The 16,580-nt window shown below is 40.5% G+C and overlaps 1 pseudogene across 1 annotated transcript; it reads right to left on the bottom strand.

The window, feature by feature from the left end:
* Positions 1–282: 282 nt before the first annotated feature.
* On the bottom strand, positions 283–3,028 carry LOC149148460 (F-box/kelch-repeat protein At3g61590-like; annotated as a pseudogene). Its single transcript, XR_016262502.1, has 2 exons — positions 2,300–3,028; positions 283–2,056 (listed from the first exon to the last, which is right to left on the bottom strand). The product of XR_016262502.1 is annotated as an F-box/kelch-repeat protein At3g61590-like (transcript).
* Between the last annotated feature and the right edge of the window lie 13,552 nt (positions 3,029–16,580).

Here is a 16,580-nt window from a genome sequence, read left to right on the forward strand (position 1 = left end):
AATTTTGTTTACTTCTAATTACTTTATAACATATTTAAATTTTTTATTATAGTAGACATTATTTTTCAATTTATAACATAATTTTTATTTTAAAAATACAAATAAGTAAACTTATACATCCCTCGTACTGGATTGTCCTCGTACTAAATTGTAAATTAACTCTATAGTTTAATAATAAAACAATAAAAAAAATATCCCTGGATAAAACACCAAACATTTTATTATTCCATTATCATGAAGATACCTGAGAAATAAACATACGTCGCATAAAATTAAAAATAAGATGCCAAAATTTATCAGACTATCCAACAAAATAAGCACATACATCATCTGTTATTTATATGACAGATCCTCATCCCAACCATCAGACAAATGGTTTTGCTGTCCTCACTGGTTCTGTCATACATGAAAGCAGACCCTCTTTCTATATATAATATTTTCAGATGGTTTTGCTGTCCTTACTGGCTCTTTCAGACATGAAAGCAGGCCCTGTCCCACTCTCTATATGTGGACACACTCTCAAAGGGTGATATATGTTGGTGAAGTCTCAGTTGGCAAATAAAGAAAACCATCATCCATAATGACCAGGCTCCATTGTGGTGTTGCACTACAATACACACCACTGCTTACATCTGTATACTAATAAACCCTCAAGCATGTTCAGTCAGTCATGGACAGGAATCGAGTCTGGGTTCCAAGGCAAAGCCCAACAAATGGTAGTCACGTCTCATGGGGAAGAAAGGGTCAGACGGGAGCCATTGCCAAGTATTCTTGCACAGATCATGAACCAGGACATGCGGATTCCTGTGAGTTGTGATGTAGACATGACTTCCTAGACCAGAGCACACAAAGGGAGCATAGAATTGCAATGTTACAGAGAAATCTCTGCAGATTTCTGTGGGAACTCTTACAATCTCCACCCATTCCTTGTTAGGAATATCGAGTTCCCATATAATAATTCTTGGGATATTTGTATCGGTTTGATCTGTTGCTGGGCTGATCTGATCCATATTGGAGAGCCTCCCTATCATGAGAAGACGGCCATGACATTCTACAAGGGATGGCGATGATAGAGAAGAAGGCATCTGGACACTGAGCTCGGCCCAGCTCTCAGTTTCCAAGTCGAAAACCACGATACCATAAGGAAGTTCAGTGATGCAGTAATAGAGGTGATTATTGCACCACACGCCTGGGTCGGTTCCGAACTTGGCCTCTGCCAATGGCTTCCCGCACATCTTCCATGAATTGGTAACTGAATCGTACACTTCTGTTAACAGCTCGTAATTGTGAGGGGCTGATCTCATGGTGGGCAACCCACTTTCTCCGCTCACCATGATCTTGTACCAATTATTGTTGGATCCAGGGTATGTGATCATGGTCACTTTGTGGATAAGGCTCACTTGCAGCATCCTGGGCAGATTCCTCCGGGATCTTGTTATTGGGTTGCAGATTGACAGGTTCTTGCATTCTGAGACTTGATTCCCCAGACACAGTAGGCTTCCTGATACTGCCAATATTGATGTGCAGGGGATAGTAGTGACCTTCCATTATTAGGGGGCCTGATGATGATGTGCCATTTATTCATGCCGGGATCATAGCAACATGATGGTCTTCCCATTGTACAGAGAATGAACCATGGCCTGGGACTGGAGACCTTCGCTAGGGCTGTTTGAAATCTTTTGGATTGAACGAGGGAATTCCATCTCTTGCACACACAACGAAGCCGAAGGATGCTTGTGAGAGGCAGGCACGAGAAAATCCTGTCCAGTACATCCTCTGGTAGACGACTCCATATATTTACTTCCTCGTCATTAATGGAATTCATGATACCACCATCACCATGATTATTAGTTCCAGAGTCACCAGCTGCTTGATTGGTCATGATAGGCTTAGTATTATTGAGCCTTATTTTGCTCCAAGCCATGAAATCGGGTAGTATTCTATCCCACTCTGTCAACATCCTAACATTCACAAGATAAAAATTATAAACCTGTAATTCTTCTGCAGAAGAGAAATATCGGTACCGGTCCTCCTGGTAATTTGAAAAGCTCACCTGCTACAAATCCATGCAAGAAAAGATTAGAAACCATGCTCTGTTCTGTAATTCTCAGTTCATTCCAGTATGGGTTCTAACTGAGAATCCCTAAACTAGAAAACTTCCAGACTGCAAGAAAACCATGCTCTCTGATTCCTTAATGAAGGAGATCAAGAAAATCTTCTCTAGAATTCATTTATCCTAAATTCTTTTCTCTCTTCCGATTCTCCAAAATCCAAATCAAGAAAGAAAATCAACACTCACCCGCTATAATCTTAAACTTCTTTCATCAACCATGCTAAACCAAAAACTTTATTTCAGAGAATCTGTCAGCCCATGCCCATGCAGACAAAAATGAACATCCTGCTCTATAATTCCGATCTCTCTCTCTATCAATCTCAACTCTGAAACACAATTCCTATTCCTGATCAAGAAAGCTAAAATCAAGTCATTCTATCCAGAAAATTATATGGATTCCTAGCAAAACTGTAAAATCCCAAGAAGAATTCACGCATACCTCAAAGTGACCTTTACCTGGAATTAGATCTCATAATTCACATCTAGGAAACAAATAAAAATACCATGGACACTCCTCCACAAATCAGAAATCAGAAATCCAGCCTACATAAATCGCAGGAAATTTTGTTTTGCAGAATTGCTCGAACTATCGATATAAATCAAGATCTGCTTGAAAAAAATTCAAGAGAGGAGCACTCATTGAAATCTAAAAAGGAAGGTTGATGAGTACTCCCCAGAATCCCAACGTACGGCGTGAAACCAAAAAGAAAAATTAGAAAACCCAGACGGGATCATCAGAAAACCGTGGGAGACGAAACCAGTGGCTCCCGATGACCAAGAATTCCTGGACACCTGAGCAAAATGCTTCGACAATAGCAAATCTAAGCCCCCGGAAATGATCAGATTATCTCTCTCTGTTATATCCGTAACTGCGATTCCTGGAAAAGAAAAAGCTTCGGCGACCAATGATCTCGTCCCCCACGTCCACATCCTCGACCTGCCCACAATTATAAGGCGACGAAGTACGGCACCCAAATCATTCAAAGTTGCTGCCATCGGAGGGCATCGTGACGTCAAGTACGGTGAATATCGTCCGTGAATTGACGTGACGTTTAGCCAATGTTAAGCAGTCGAGCCCACTAATTTGGATTTTCAAATCCTGATCTATCAACCAGTAATTCCAATAACCTACGTTGCGAGATCGACGTGGCGCCTCGTTGGCGGGCCCTCAATGATTGGAATAAAAATGGCCCGCTCTCGGGTGGACACGTGAGCGTACCTGCACGTGTAGGTCGCACACGAAACCAATGAAAACTCGTTTGGATGGGTTGTCGCCCGCTTATTGGATGGCAGTCACGTGACCCTCTCAATCTACTAAACTTGGTGGGATTATAATTTATTCAATTTAAGTAATAATTATCTTGTACTTCTTTGATTTTTTCGCGGAGTGTGGGTTTAGACTTTCGGGTATGGCGAAGATAATTTAGTGGTAATTGGGGGAGGAAACAGACACACCATGGAAAATGGGTGCCTAGGGGTTCATATTGTTACAACACTCACATTGATTTGCACTCAGTGGGTCTCACTAGTAGATAACTAATAATGGTGACAAAGGAAGACCCTGGCAGGGTCACTTTTCTGGCCTTCAAACTGATGTGGATGGTGGGCCCTAAGAGCCTTATCTATGGAGTGTTTTCTTCTGGTGGAATACGTTAATATGTTTATGTGATAAGGATGTGCACCTTTGAGTATTTGACTTTAGAAACATTTTAGCCTATCATATTAAGCTCATGTATAATCTTTTCCACATCACCTGTCCCCTTGATTCCTGAAAGGCTCCATGAATCACTCAAGAGTTATTATCCTTTCCATTGTCCAATGGAAACAATTCACCAGTGCTTACTATTAAAAATCTTATGTATTTTTTGGAAGTTATGATATTTTATGCTATTTTCATTGGTGAATCACCAGTTATTACTATTAAAAATCTTATGTATTTTTTTGGAAGTTATGATATTTTATGCCATTTTCATTGGGGAATTATGATATTTTAATTTTAATAATGAAAAGAGAAATTTCGGTTTGATTTTTGTTCAGTAGTTCAAAATTAGTTAAATACAATGAGAAGAGAAATTAGTATGTTTTTCTAAACTTTCGTAAGAATAATTTTATAATAATAATAATAGAAGAGGGTATCAATTATTATTAACATTGTGAATCATTATAATAAGTATTTAAATTTATTTTTATATAAAAATAGTAAATTCAACATTTTTATTTAACTTTTTTCCCCTGGGAAAAAGTCGTAATTTCTATTAAAGTTAAGAAATTACATTTTGTATATGCCGAAGCATTCATATAAGGCAGCAGTGCCTAACAAGATCAGTCTGTAGTACTAGATAAACAAAAATAAAGCAGGTTGTCTCCTCGCAGGGAGCAGTCCAAAACTGTACACTAACAGTGTTCAAAATAAGAGTCCATTGCTCTACGCAGAGAGCCATATATATGCTGTTATATCGAAGAAAAAGTGTTGTATTGTACTAGACATAGAGAGATATATACAGCTATAGATAACAAAAAACAAGTGAAAGATCTGTAAGTGGGCTTTTATAGCCCATTATCCATCCGATCATCAAAGGGTCGATGATAATGCTGATAGTATGACCCTTCGATTTCCTCCTGTATCTGCCAATTTTCTCCTTGTCTGTGCGCTGCCTCTTTGGAGAGTTGATCTGCAATGGTGTTTTGTTCCCTGTAGATGTGACGACAAGCAAATGATTCAAAAGAAGTAGTCAGTCTCTTTGCCTCATCTAATATATGTCTCAATGAAAATGCATGACAATGAGATGCATCAGTCAGCCAATTACAAACTATTTTAGAGTCACCAAACAGCTGGAGATGTCTACATTGTTTTTGTATGGCAAAGTGAATGATATGCTTGGCAGTGCATAGTTCAGCATAGTTATTAGTGCCTCTGCCTAAGAAAATTTGAATTTTATAGCTGTGTGAATCATTGAGATATAGAACTGCTCCTCCTCCACAGCCCACATCTTGTGCTGAACCATCAAAAAAAGCCCATGGTTTGGACTTGTCAATATCCAATTGTCTAATGATGCGAACAGGGCCTGTGGATTCATCATCTGGTATCATGTTATAATCTGCAATGGTATGGAGAAGGATAGTGGGCCAATGGGGGGCTCTAAGATTGAAGATAGCCTGATTCCGGGCAATCCAGACTGCCCAACATGCGAGTAGTGGGATATTGATGGCCTTCCCCGAGTGTTCATGATTCCAGTTGTCCCATGCATCCATTAAGCTATGGCCATGCCAATTTTTCAGTTGCGGGAGGTGGGAAGTGAGGGCATGCCAAAATTGTAAGGTGATGTTGCAACTTAAAAATAGGTGTACAGTGCTTTCTTCCTCCTGGTGACAGAGCTGGCAGCAGAATGGTCCGTGGAAGGATCTCTTCATAAGATTAGTGCCCGTAGGTACTTTATCAAAGAGAATGTTCCACATAAGCAGTCGAGTACGTGGGGCTGATTTGAGCTTCCATAATGCTTTCCATGAGGGATGGATAATTTGAGGCTTATGAGTCTCCATGAGTTTTAGATAGCCAAGCTTCGGGATATATGCTCCATGTTTTGCAAAAGCCCAAATGATTTCATCAGGACCTTCAGTAAGCCTGATATGAGCTTGAGTGAGCGCATCCGTGTACTCTGCCCATTCATTATGCCACTGTGCCGGAATATCTAAAGCTTGTGCACTGGTCCAGGCCTGATGGAGAAAAGAGGAGTTAACTTGGTCGCCAATATGCATGATGTAGATGATACCTCTGTCATTAAGATGTCCAATGAGGCCATTAGAGAGTCTGTGAGTGTTTCCACATCTGACCCATGGGTCCAGTCCTATTCGGACCGCATTACCTGCTTTGATGCGCCAAGTTAATCCTTCTCGTAATAAAGGTAAAGTACCGATGACAGCTTTCCATATGATGGATATGTTATGATTTGTTCCATGTTGACTGCATATCCAATCCAACACATTCAGGGGCTTGATATACTTTGCATATGCTACCCTGGTCCAAAGTCCATCAGTGGTAAGGAGTTGCCATCCAAGTTTGGCAGCCAGAGCCCTAGAGAAAAGGTCGAGCCTTTTGATACCCCAACCCCCCCAGCGTTTGGGTTTAGCAATGGTGTCCCATTTTACCCAGGCAAAAATTCTGCCTGGCTGGTGGCCCTTCCATAGAAATTTACTGCATATATGCTGTAACCTGTTGAGTATGCCCTTAGGAATCCATGTGAGAGCCATCCAGTATACTGGAGTGGCTTCAATCACTGCTTTAATAAGTATCAGTCTGCCAGCTCGAGAGAGGTATCGGTGGTACCAAACTTGGAGTCTCTTTTCCACCTTGGCTATAAGCCATAACCAGTCAGCAATTCTATATCCGTTAGGTTTCAGTCTGAAACCAAGATATTTTATACCATCTGACAAAGTCAAGTTGTTAAATGGGAATTGCTGATTAGCATAAGCTATTTCATGTATAGAACAACCAAAAGTAGTGATGGTGGATTTATTGTCATTAATATTCATACCAGTAGCTTGCTGAAAGAGTAGAAAAGAGTTATGGAGTATAGTGGAGTCTCCAATACTGCCATTCAAAAAAATTAGGATATCATCGAAAAATAATAGGTGAGTGAGGAAAAGATTGTCTGCAAGTTTAATACCAGATAATTGTTGTCTGTCCCGTGCAGATGATATAACTCTACTCAACCCTTCCATAATGAGTAAAAACAGCAGAGGGGAGAGTGGACATCCCTGTCTGAGACCCCTCTCTGAAGTGAAAAACGAAGTAGCTTCCCCATTTAGTAATACACTGTAGGATAAATCAGTGATACAGCTCATGGTCCATTTGATGAAGTCATAGGGGAAACCCAGGTGAGTGAGCAGCAGCCGTAAGTAAAGCCAGTTAGTTCTGTCAAAGGCCTTGGACAGATCCACCTTAAGGATCATTCCTTTTTGTTTCTTAGTTTGTAGGGTGTGCATGAGCTCTTGGGTAGTGGCAATGGCCTCGTGGATCTGTCTATGGTGCAGGAATGCAAATTGTACAGCGGATATATGATGTGATAGAATGGGCTTAAGACGATTAGCAATGGTCTTAGCTATAATCTTGTAGAGGCAGTTGCAGAGTGATATAGGACGGAAGTCATCGAAAGTGCTCGGGGAATTCGATTAGGGGATGAGAGATATGAAGGTGGATTTAATGGCTGAGGATATTCGACCTCTTCTTCTGCTGTCTTCAACAATTTCCAAGAGGTCATTACCCAAGAGATCAAAAAATGCAAGGTAAAATTCAATGGTCCATCCATCTGGTCCAGGGCTCTTATCTTTTTTGAACCATTTCAGAGTAGCCTCCAATTCTGCCATGGTCACTTCCTTCTGTAGTTCCTCAGCATCTTCTTGTTCAATGTATCTGGGGAAGAGCTCAGCCACTCTCATGATTTCCAAGATATTGGCTTCTACAGGAGCCTTATATATGCCTCTAAAATGCTCTGTGGCCAGTCTGGCCAGATTCCGCTGAGAGGAGACAGTGTCCCCTTGATCGTTCTTTAATTCCCAGATAGTGTTTATTACTTTGCGGCCATTTGCAAACTTGTGATAAAATTTAGTATTTGCATCTCCTTCGGAGAGCCAAATAGCTCTGCTCCTAAGTCTCCAGCTTTCTTCCCTTTCCTTCAGTATTTGTGAGCGCTTTGCAATAAGGGAGGTGTAATTCTCCTTGCTTTCAGGGGAGAGGAAAGTCCCATTTGATGATTCTTCAAATTCTACAATGACCCTTTCAGCCTCTTTTAATGTCTGATTATCCTGAATGCGTTTTTGGTGTGCCCAGTTCTTGGTGATCTGTTTGAGTTCTGTAAGTTTCCTTACGAAGCCCACTGAGATGTCCTCTCCTTCTCTGATGGCATTGGATTGCCAGAAGTTATGTACCAATTGAATGTAGGAGGGATCTTGTAACCAAGAGGCATTAAATTTGTAAGGGCTCTTGATCTTATGGGTTAGGTCTTCAGCTTCTAAGAAGATTGGCCGATGATCTGAAATGCCTCCCGATCCAACCCATTGACGAACTCTGGGGAGATCGTTAACCAAAGATTCCTTGATAAGGAATCTGTCAAGTCTCCTTGCAAGGCTTTGGTCTCCGCTTCTGTTATTTGACCATGTATATTGGAGCTTAGCAGACGGTATATCCACCCAGTGATGATCCTCTAGAAGGCTGGATATAGTATCTGTGAGGGAATCGACCTGGGCTGAGTGCCCCCATGACTCACTATATCCGAGCGAGAAGTTGAAATCTCCTCCAAGTATAATGTTGTCTGCTTGGAAGAGTTCTGATTCAAGTAAGGACCTCCAATAATTGGCACGGTCTGCACATGGGCCATAAACATTGATAATCCGGATGTCTCTTACAGCAGAATGAGCACTAATGTCAAGTCCTATAAACCCTCTTCCTCCAAAAATATTCTTGATCTCCGTAGCTTTGTTATTTACCCCAATGGCCAGTCCCCCAGATCGTCCAGACGCATCCAGTGCATGGAAGGTCCAGGAAGGGAGCCAGGTAGAGAGAATGTGGATGAGGGGTTCGGCCTGACAGAGGGTCTCTTGTAGAAAAATAAAGTCCATCTGAGATGATAAGAGCAATATCCTAAGTGCTAGTTTTTTGGCTAAACTAGCAAACCCCCGACAATTGAAGGAGAGAAACTTCATGAGGGGAAGGGGGATGGGCCATTCCTCGCTCTAAGGGCCCGAAAAATAGTCTGCTGTCGCCCAAGGGCGACTTCTTCATCAACAGTGTGCCTAGCCTTGGATATGCGAGAGGGTCTGCCGCGGGAATTCTTGAGGGACATAGGCATGCTAGTCAGGTCAAGTCCAACAGCATCCGGTCCTCTGTCCTTCAAACGGGGGCGGAGGGAGTAGCGGGGGGGGGGGGGAATTGAGACGAATGTAATGATAGGGTGGCCAGTGTCGAAGTGATTCTTGATGGAGGAGCCACAGGTGAAGGGAGAGGAAGGGAGCAGATGAGTGAGGTGTGATTGAGAAAATTCAATGGAGGGGATGCAGAGGATGCAGAGGATAAATTAGCACGTAAAGATGCAGAGCCAATGTATGCATGTGATGATATGCCCAATGACATGCATGAAGGAGGAGATGACGGAGTATGGATAGAACACTTACCCGGTTGCTCCAAGTCCTCTTGATCAGTCGATGGCTGCACATGAGCTGGCGAGGCCGGAGGTGGATCAGAGGGATCCACAGCAATGTCAGTTGTCTCGGTGCTCCGTGGTTCCTCCGCGATCTGAGGGCGATCCTGTTCCCCGGAGGGCTGGGTAGGATGCGTCTCAGAGGGTTTGTCCTGCGGCTGTGGAACTGCATCCTCTGTGCCATTCAATACAGATTTCTTGAGGAGTGGGCAATCTCTGTATAGATGGCCAACTTGGTGGCATCTGCGGCACCTATATGGGACGCCTTCATAATCTATGATTTTCTTGCGCTCAGTATCCCTCCACTGTATGGTAATATATTCCAGCAGTCCACCTCTCGTGTCCAGGTTGATGAGTATCCTGGCATAGGCCATCATACCCGTCTGCTGATAGGATTTGTCATAGCCCATATATCCGCCGATGGCATTACCGATCCTCTTGAATATGTCCTCTGACCAATACTGGAGTGGAAGCCCTGGAAGTCGAATCCATACCGGTCCGATGCCAATCTGCTCAGTCTCAGGGTCAAATAATGGAGTTCATCTCTTTAGTAACACCGGGGCATGGTCAAAGTGCCAATAAGATGACAAAACCCAGTTGGTGTGATCAGCACGCGCGAAACGCAGTGCGAACCAGCCCCGCACGAAGGTCTGCACAAATGGGATATCCACCAGATGGTGGCCCCAAACTTCCACTGCCCATGTCTTCAAGCATGCTGCCGAGTAACTTCGGCCCCTGATGCGCCCAACCAAAACACGATCTGCAAAATCCATGGCCTCACCCCAGCGGATGTCTTCTTCCAATCTGAGAAAAACGTCCTCCTCTTTCGATTTGAAGCACTTGTATTTCCGTTTGGGGCCCCGTGGAGGGGGATTGTTATGGGGGCGTCCTAAGGGAGGGGTGTTTGCTTGCTGCGATGCTAGGATTCGGGGTGAATGTGAGGGGCCGTGAAAGCCTGTAGACGGAGGGTGGCCTGAGAGCGGAGGTACGACAGTGAAGCAACCGGAAGTATGACTGATGGAGACAGGGATGCCGTGAGAGGGACCGGGGAGGGAGGGGATAAGTTGATGGAGGGGTAATGAGCCCGCTATTGGAGGGAGAGAACCAGGGTTAGGGTTAATGCAGCTTGAAACAAACCCTAGGTTGCCGGAGAGTGCGGGGGTGTGGAGAGAGCAGGCCAAGTCGGCGGGTCGTCCGGGAGGACTACAGGGTTATGCGAATGTGGTTCACTGAACGGAAACGGCGGAAATTGTTCAGGTAAGTCCGAGCTATACATACCTCCAGATGTGTCAAGTGGGGTGCGCCAGATGGAGACCCCTTCCAATGGGTCCGCGGAGTAATCGACGGCCTCAATATCCTCCATTGCCAGCTGCTCCTTGGATCTGCTAACACCTCGGAACGGAGAGAAAACCCGGGAGAAAACGACAGTTTGCAGTTAGAAACGGTCCGTGCAGCTGTTGGTATTCCGTCACAGGGCTCGCCGGTTGTCGCGGTTCGGTGCTCAGCTCTCCGAGAAGTCTACCAGCGGGTAAACTGCAGTTCTCCGCGGTTAGGGTGAAACGGTGACAGAGAAAGGCGGGCGCGAAAACGGAGGGTTCGAGCAGTAACTGCAGAATTCGAAACCCTAACCTAAGCCCTTGCGTAACCTAGTTCGCCCGGTCGCCATCCTTCACATTTTTATTTAACTTATTTTGCTATAAAGTTTAAATAATTTAAAAATATAAAATTATGTTCAACTCATTTTAATTTGAAGAATCAATTTTTGTGGGTGTAATTTTTTTTTAAATGTTACACTTTAAAATATTTGCATTTCAAAAGATTTAATCTTATTCAAACATAATAAAACTAAAATTAAGATGATTTTACATTAATTCACTCATATAATATAGAGTCTACTTGTCATATATATATATATATATGATATGTAGAATCTATATTTTGAAGTAAAAAAAATTATCAATTATTAAATATTTGACATTAAATATTTTATTTTATAATTGATATTCAAATATTTTTAAGGTGTATGTTGAAATATTTTTTTGTTATTAATATTTTTTAAATGTTATATGAATTTCATGTTAAATGTTTTTACAAATCTCTTTATATTTAATAGTAAACCATTAAAATCCTCAATGAGTTTGGACGAATAGAGGCAAGAGGATCTCAGAGAGGGTGCCCACCACCTCACTGACTCCCACAGTGATTAAGGGGGGGGATGGCATGGCACACCTCCACCATGCACAAGCGTGTGCCAGTTAAACTCAATTTAATGTGCATGGCTGCTAAATTTCTAATCTACATTTTGTCTAAGGTAATGCTACAAAGGGGGATTCAGTTTTTCTTTGGGTGGCTGGTACTTTGGCCATACACCCTTGCATTATATAAGGGCTTCTTTCTATATTGATTTTGGTCAGTTTTGAAGGAGTTTGGGACAAACATTAGGGACAAAGAGCATCCTAGGAGTTGAAGTTTAAGGAAAAGGCATGCTCTGGCTTCTAGTGCATATTATTTGAGATTTAGGTATATGTGTCTCTCTACATCCTGACTCCAAATAGGTTCAGGACAGATTGTTTTAGTAGTTTTCCTTTGCACAACAGAAATTTAGCGTAGCTTTCTTCCAAATTCTCAACTTAGGCATAACATAATGTGGAGTTCCTATCTGGTCTAGTCCCAATTACTAGTTGTTGTTTTGTCCAGTTGGTTTATTTGGGATTTTTGGCCCTTCTCTAGTAGCATTAGATGTTATGGTGCTCAAGGTTACGAAGAACAAGGCTTAATATTTTCTGTTTGGGGCCTGCTTTCATTACTATTGTTGGAGAGGTGTAGCTTGAGAAGGAAGCTATTGGCTTTTGTTTATCCGACTTGGACTCTCCACCCTGTTTATTGTCTGAAGGGTTTTGTGTTTCATCTCTTGTGGTCTAGCTTGGCTATTCAATATTCGCTCTTCATTTGGGATCTCATCATGTTGTATTAGTACAATTTTCTAGGGTGTGTTGTATTAGTAGAGAAGTTTAGTATTTTGGTCCACATGGAAGGTCCTACCCCTTCAACTTGCTTGTAACCTTCCCATGTCTAGGCCTTATTTCTCCTTAGGGATGTTTATGATGCCACGTCAGTGTGACATAGTGAATTCAGGGGGTCAATGAGAGAGGGAAATCAAGTCGGCATCACTTGGAGGATTTTGGTCAGGGTGAGGCCATATATCCTAACCCAGTCCACTGATCTAGCCTTCACGAGTTTGATCCTAGTCAAGAAAACCTTGGCTTTCAAATCAAATTCATTAATAGGGTTTTGGAACAACTTTACAAAGATATGCATGATGATCAAAATGTGATCATCTCCTTCATGAATGACCTCTAAAGAAACTAGCGGCACATGTAGGATAGATTAGTGAGTCGAAAAATGGGACAATAACATCTTCAGTAAAAGTTGGATTGCTTGGAAGGTCGATTGGCTCACATGGAAAAACATGTTCACTACAAGTTTTGGCCTCCACTATCACCTGGTTCACGATCGAAGAATCCTGCTCCACTAACATCCTTTGATTCATAATGGCTCTTGGTTGTGTATTGATTTTGTTGGTATTTTTGTGTTATGTTGATCCAGGAACATCTGAACTTCTGAGTCATTTTAAAAAATTCAAGGATTTTTAGAGATAAAGCTCCAAAAGGCACTTCAACATTTAAAAAGAATTCTAATTCCTTCTTTCCAAATAATCTTATATTCTTTAATTATTGGAGAAAGTATTCATAATTATATTATTAGAAAAGTTGTGGATAGGAAATATTTTGTCCATTAGGGAAAAGCTAATTTACCTTGAAAAGAATGAGAGATTTATGGAATAAATCATTAGATCTTTATTGAATAAATTGGGAGTGATTTATTGATGTGGAAAATTATACTTTTCTTGTAACTTTGCATTTAATCATTGTAAGCTTACGAGTAAAGAAAATGGCCAAATGAATGTGAAATCATGCCATAGAGAGTGAATAGAGAGAAACAATGTTTCTAAGTATTTGCATGTACATGTTTTGTTGAATGAAAGTGATTGAAAGTATCCTTATGCTCATGATTATCTCTCTGTATTTGTAAAAGAAGAATTCTAACATCTATATGTAATATGGAATTAAGGAGTGTTTCAGTTCTATGTGAATATTGAAACTGATAATAGATTGAGTTTAATCTTTATGATTAATGGATGGCACCAATCCAATGAGAGATTAGAGATAATTTCAGTCCTATAATAATTGTGTGCATGTTAGATTATTCTCCATGTATTACAATTGAAGGTTTTGTAATAGAGTATGTGAGTTGATAGCATGAGTGCTAAATTAATTCTCAATGTGTTAAAACAATATTGTAAGAAGCAGGTGTCTATATTAGAATTGGTTGACTGGAAGAATGTTGTAACAACCCCGGGTTGATTTTCCATGTAAATAAATTAAACCAAGGTCATGGGACACATATTCCAAGCTAAATGCAGTGGAAAAACATTATAGTGTGCATCACTTGTGGTTTATTATTGGCTATGGAAATTGGCATTGGCATTGGCAAAGGAAATAAGGTCACAAACAGAAATTAATCAAAGAATAAAGGAAAATAAGAGAAAAGGAAGATGAAGAGACAAGAAAATGCATGCAAGGGAAAATGAAGGAAATTGAATGAAAAGAAAAGGAACAAGAAACAAAATGAGAGGGAGAACATTACATGCCTCTCTTAGTTACTCTTGATTATTTCTTGGTTACCCTTGGAGCATTCTAGTATCACTTGGACATTAAGGCATTCTCACTTGAGTTTGGACAAAGAGAGAGCACTTGGGCAGAAGCAAGCAAAGGAAATTGGGGAAGCAAAGAAGAAGGTGGGAAAATTAGCTAAATTAGGAGAAAATTGCAGGTAATAGGTTGCATGTGTGATTTCCTTGTTGACATTTGAATGCATATTACATGGATTTGGTTATTTGGTTACTTTGTTATCATTGGCATGGGATTTGCTTGGATTGGCAATGGTTTCAACCTTTCCTTTTCATTTCCTGGATAACCACTATGTAGTGGATTCCCTATTTTGATTAAGCTTTAGACGACTCGTAGATTTTGGATCCCGGTGAAGTGGTCTTAGGAAAATTTCCAAGGGTTGAGGGTAGAGATGGAAATTCTCTTGGAACTCTTTATGGCTGGGTGGAGACAAGAAAAATTCCTCTGGGTATGGTGAAAAAAGTTAGAGGAATCGAGACTTGTTTGGTTTTGGTGATTTATGAACCGATTTAGGTGAAATCATTATGGTTGAGGCTTGAGGTGGTTTAGCCTATGAAATCCCTTGTTGGTTTTGTTTTGGTTTATCCCATGTGATATCACATTCATGCTTGGAATATGGCATATGGGTGATTGGTTGAAAGAGAGATTCAGTTCTATTGTAACCTATTTTGTATTTTTACATTTTATTTTTGTTGAAAAAGAAAATTAAGATATATATATATATATATATATATATATATATATATATATATATATATATATATATATATATATATATATAGAAAAATAAAAATAGAAAAAAATAAAAAGGGATATAAAAAATAGAAGAATAAAAAATAAAATTAAATAAAATCCCATGCAATAGGCGCGCTAATCTAAATGCCCCTGTATATCATTAATTAGTTGTTAATTTGTCTAAACATTAATTAGTGGATAATTAAATATTTTATAAAGGGTGATTTGACCCTTTTGTCTTATATTGTAATAATCACACTATTGTGGACCATTGGGATGTTCCCTGCCCAAATCAATGACCGAGGTAACATTTCGAACCCCCGCCGCCGCCACCCCCACCCCCCCCCACCACCCCCCCACCCTCCCCGCTTCCAATGTTTAACAAAGGGTGGGGGCTCCGAAAAGTTAAATTCCAAAAACTTCTATCGCCAACGTGTTGTTCCAACAATCACTTCGAGCCCCCCCTCTCCAAAACCACAAACCATCCACCCCCCAAAAACCACCGATCAATAAATTCCACTCCCACCAAATAATTAATTGCCACTTTGCTTCCACCATCTGTCCAATTCCTATTTTTTCCATGAAATAGACCATCATCTGATCATTCTACCATGACCATTTCACTGCCAGTAAAATCTCCCCCTCTTGTCAACGGTTATCATTCAAAAGGCTTAATCCCTCATGCAATAAATAAAACACATACATTTTTACCCATTTATTTCGCTTATTTCATCTAGCAACTCCATGCATAGGTCCATTACAATCTGCATCAAAGAAAGAGCACTCATCACTGCCCCAACCAACCAAGCACCTGGTAAAATGACATTCCTTGATCTAATAACATATTCAGCATGTCTTCTTCTAAAGGAAAATCTAAATTAGTTGCAGAAAACCCAATGTTGCCCCCTGTTGTAGACTTAGACAAATTACCCTTAATTGACCAGCAGTACAAGATTTCAGAAACCCAATGTGAGTTTGAACTTTATGAACCTCATAATGGGGCTAAACAAAAATTCTCAGATGATGACGATGAATTGAGCATATCGGACTCCTTCCTCCCTGAATTCATTTTCCATCAGACTCGTTCCTTTCCCAAATTTGTAGCGTGGTGTCATTTTAGGTATATTCTGAGTCAAAGAGCCATTATTACCCAAAAAAATGATATTCTATTTACAATATCCCCTGAGTCAATATGCAAAATTATTCCGGTTAAACCTTCCACCTATCTACATCCTTTTTTGTAGATTCTCTCATGGAAATCTATATCAAATTGACTTTCCCTCAAAGCTAAACTTTTTGAGATATTTTTACTTGAAAATGTAGAAATACCAAGAACAAATCCTCCATACCCTTCCTCAATGTTTCCAGAGATGACTAAATAGGTTGTTTCAATGGTTTGTTGTCTATTAGGTTATCCATCTCATCAGTGGGTTGATGAAATTATTCTAGGATTTCTATCAATGTTTTCAATAGGTGAAAAACCATCACTTATCTTCAATTACAGTCAATTTCTGGCAGAAGTTATCCATGATCAATTTTTGAAGTTTTATACTAAAGGAGCATCTAAATACACATCAGTTCTTGTATACTTGTTCATCTTTTATCAAGCAGATAAATTTCAGTTTCCATACAGAAGTTAGATGAATAGGGAAATCCTCGATATGTAATTCATTGGAATTCCTTGGTAAGGAATAACACCAATGAATTTAATTTCAATGATTATACAAATCAATTTATATATGGTTTCATGCTTGCTCAGTAGTGATGTTGTTCCTAGGATTTCACCTG

This window comes from Pinus tabuliformis, chromosome 9 (assembly GCF_031772625.1).
Source record: "Pinus tabuliformis cultivar Carrire ecotype Pingquan chromosome 9, CPIR1, whole genome shotgun sequence".
In the NCBI taxonomy this organism is placed as follows: domain Eukaryota; kingdom Viridiplantae; phylum Streptophyta; class Pinopsida; order Pinales; family Pinaceae; genus Pinus; species Pinus tabuliformis.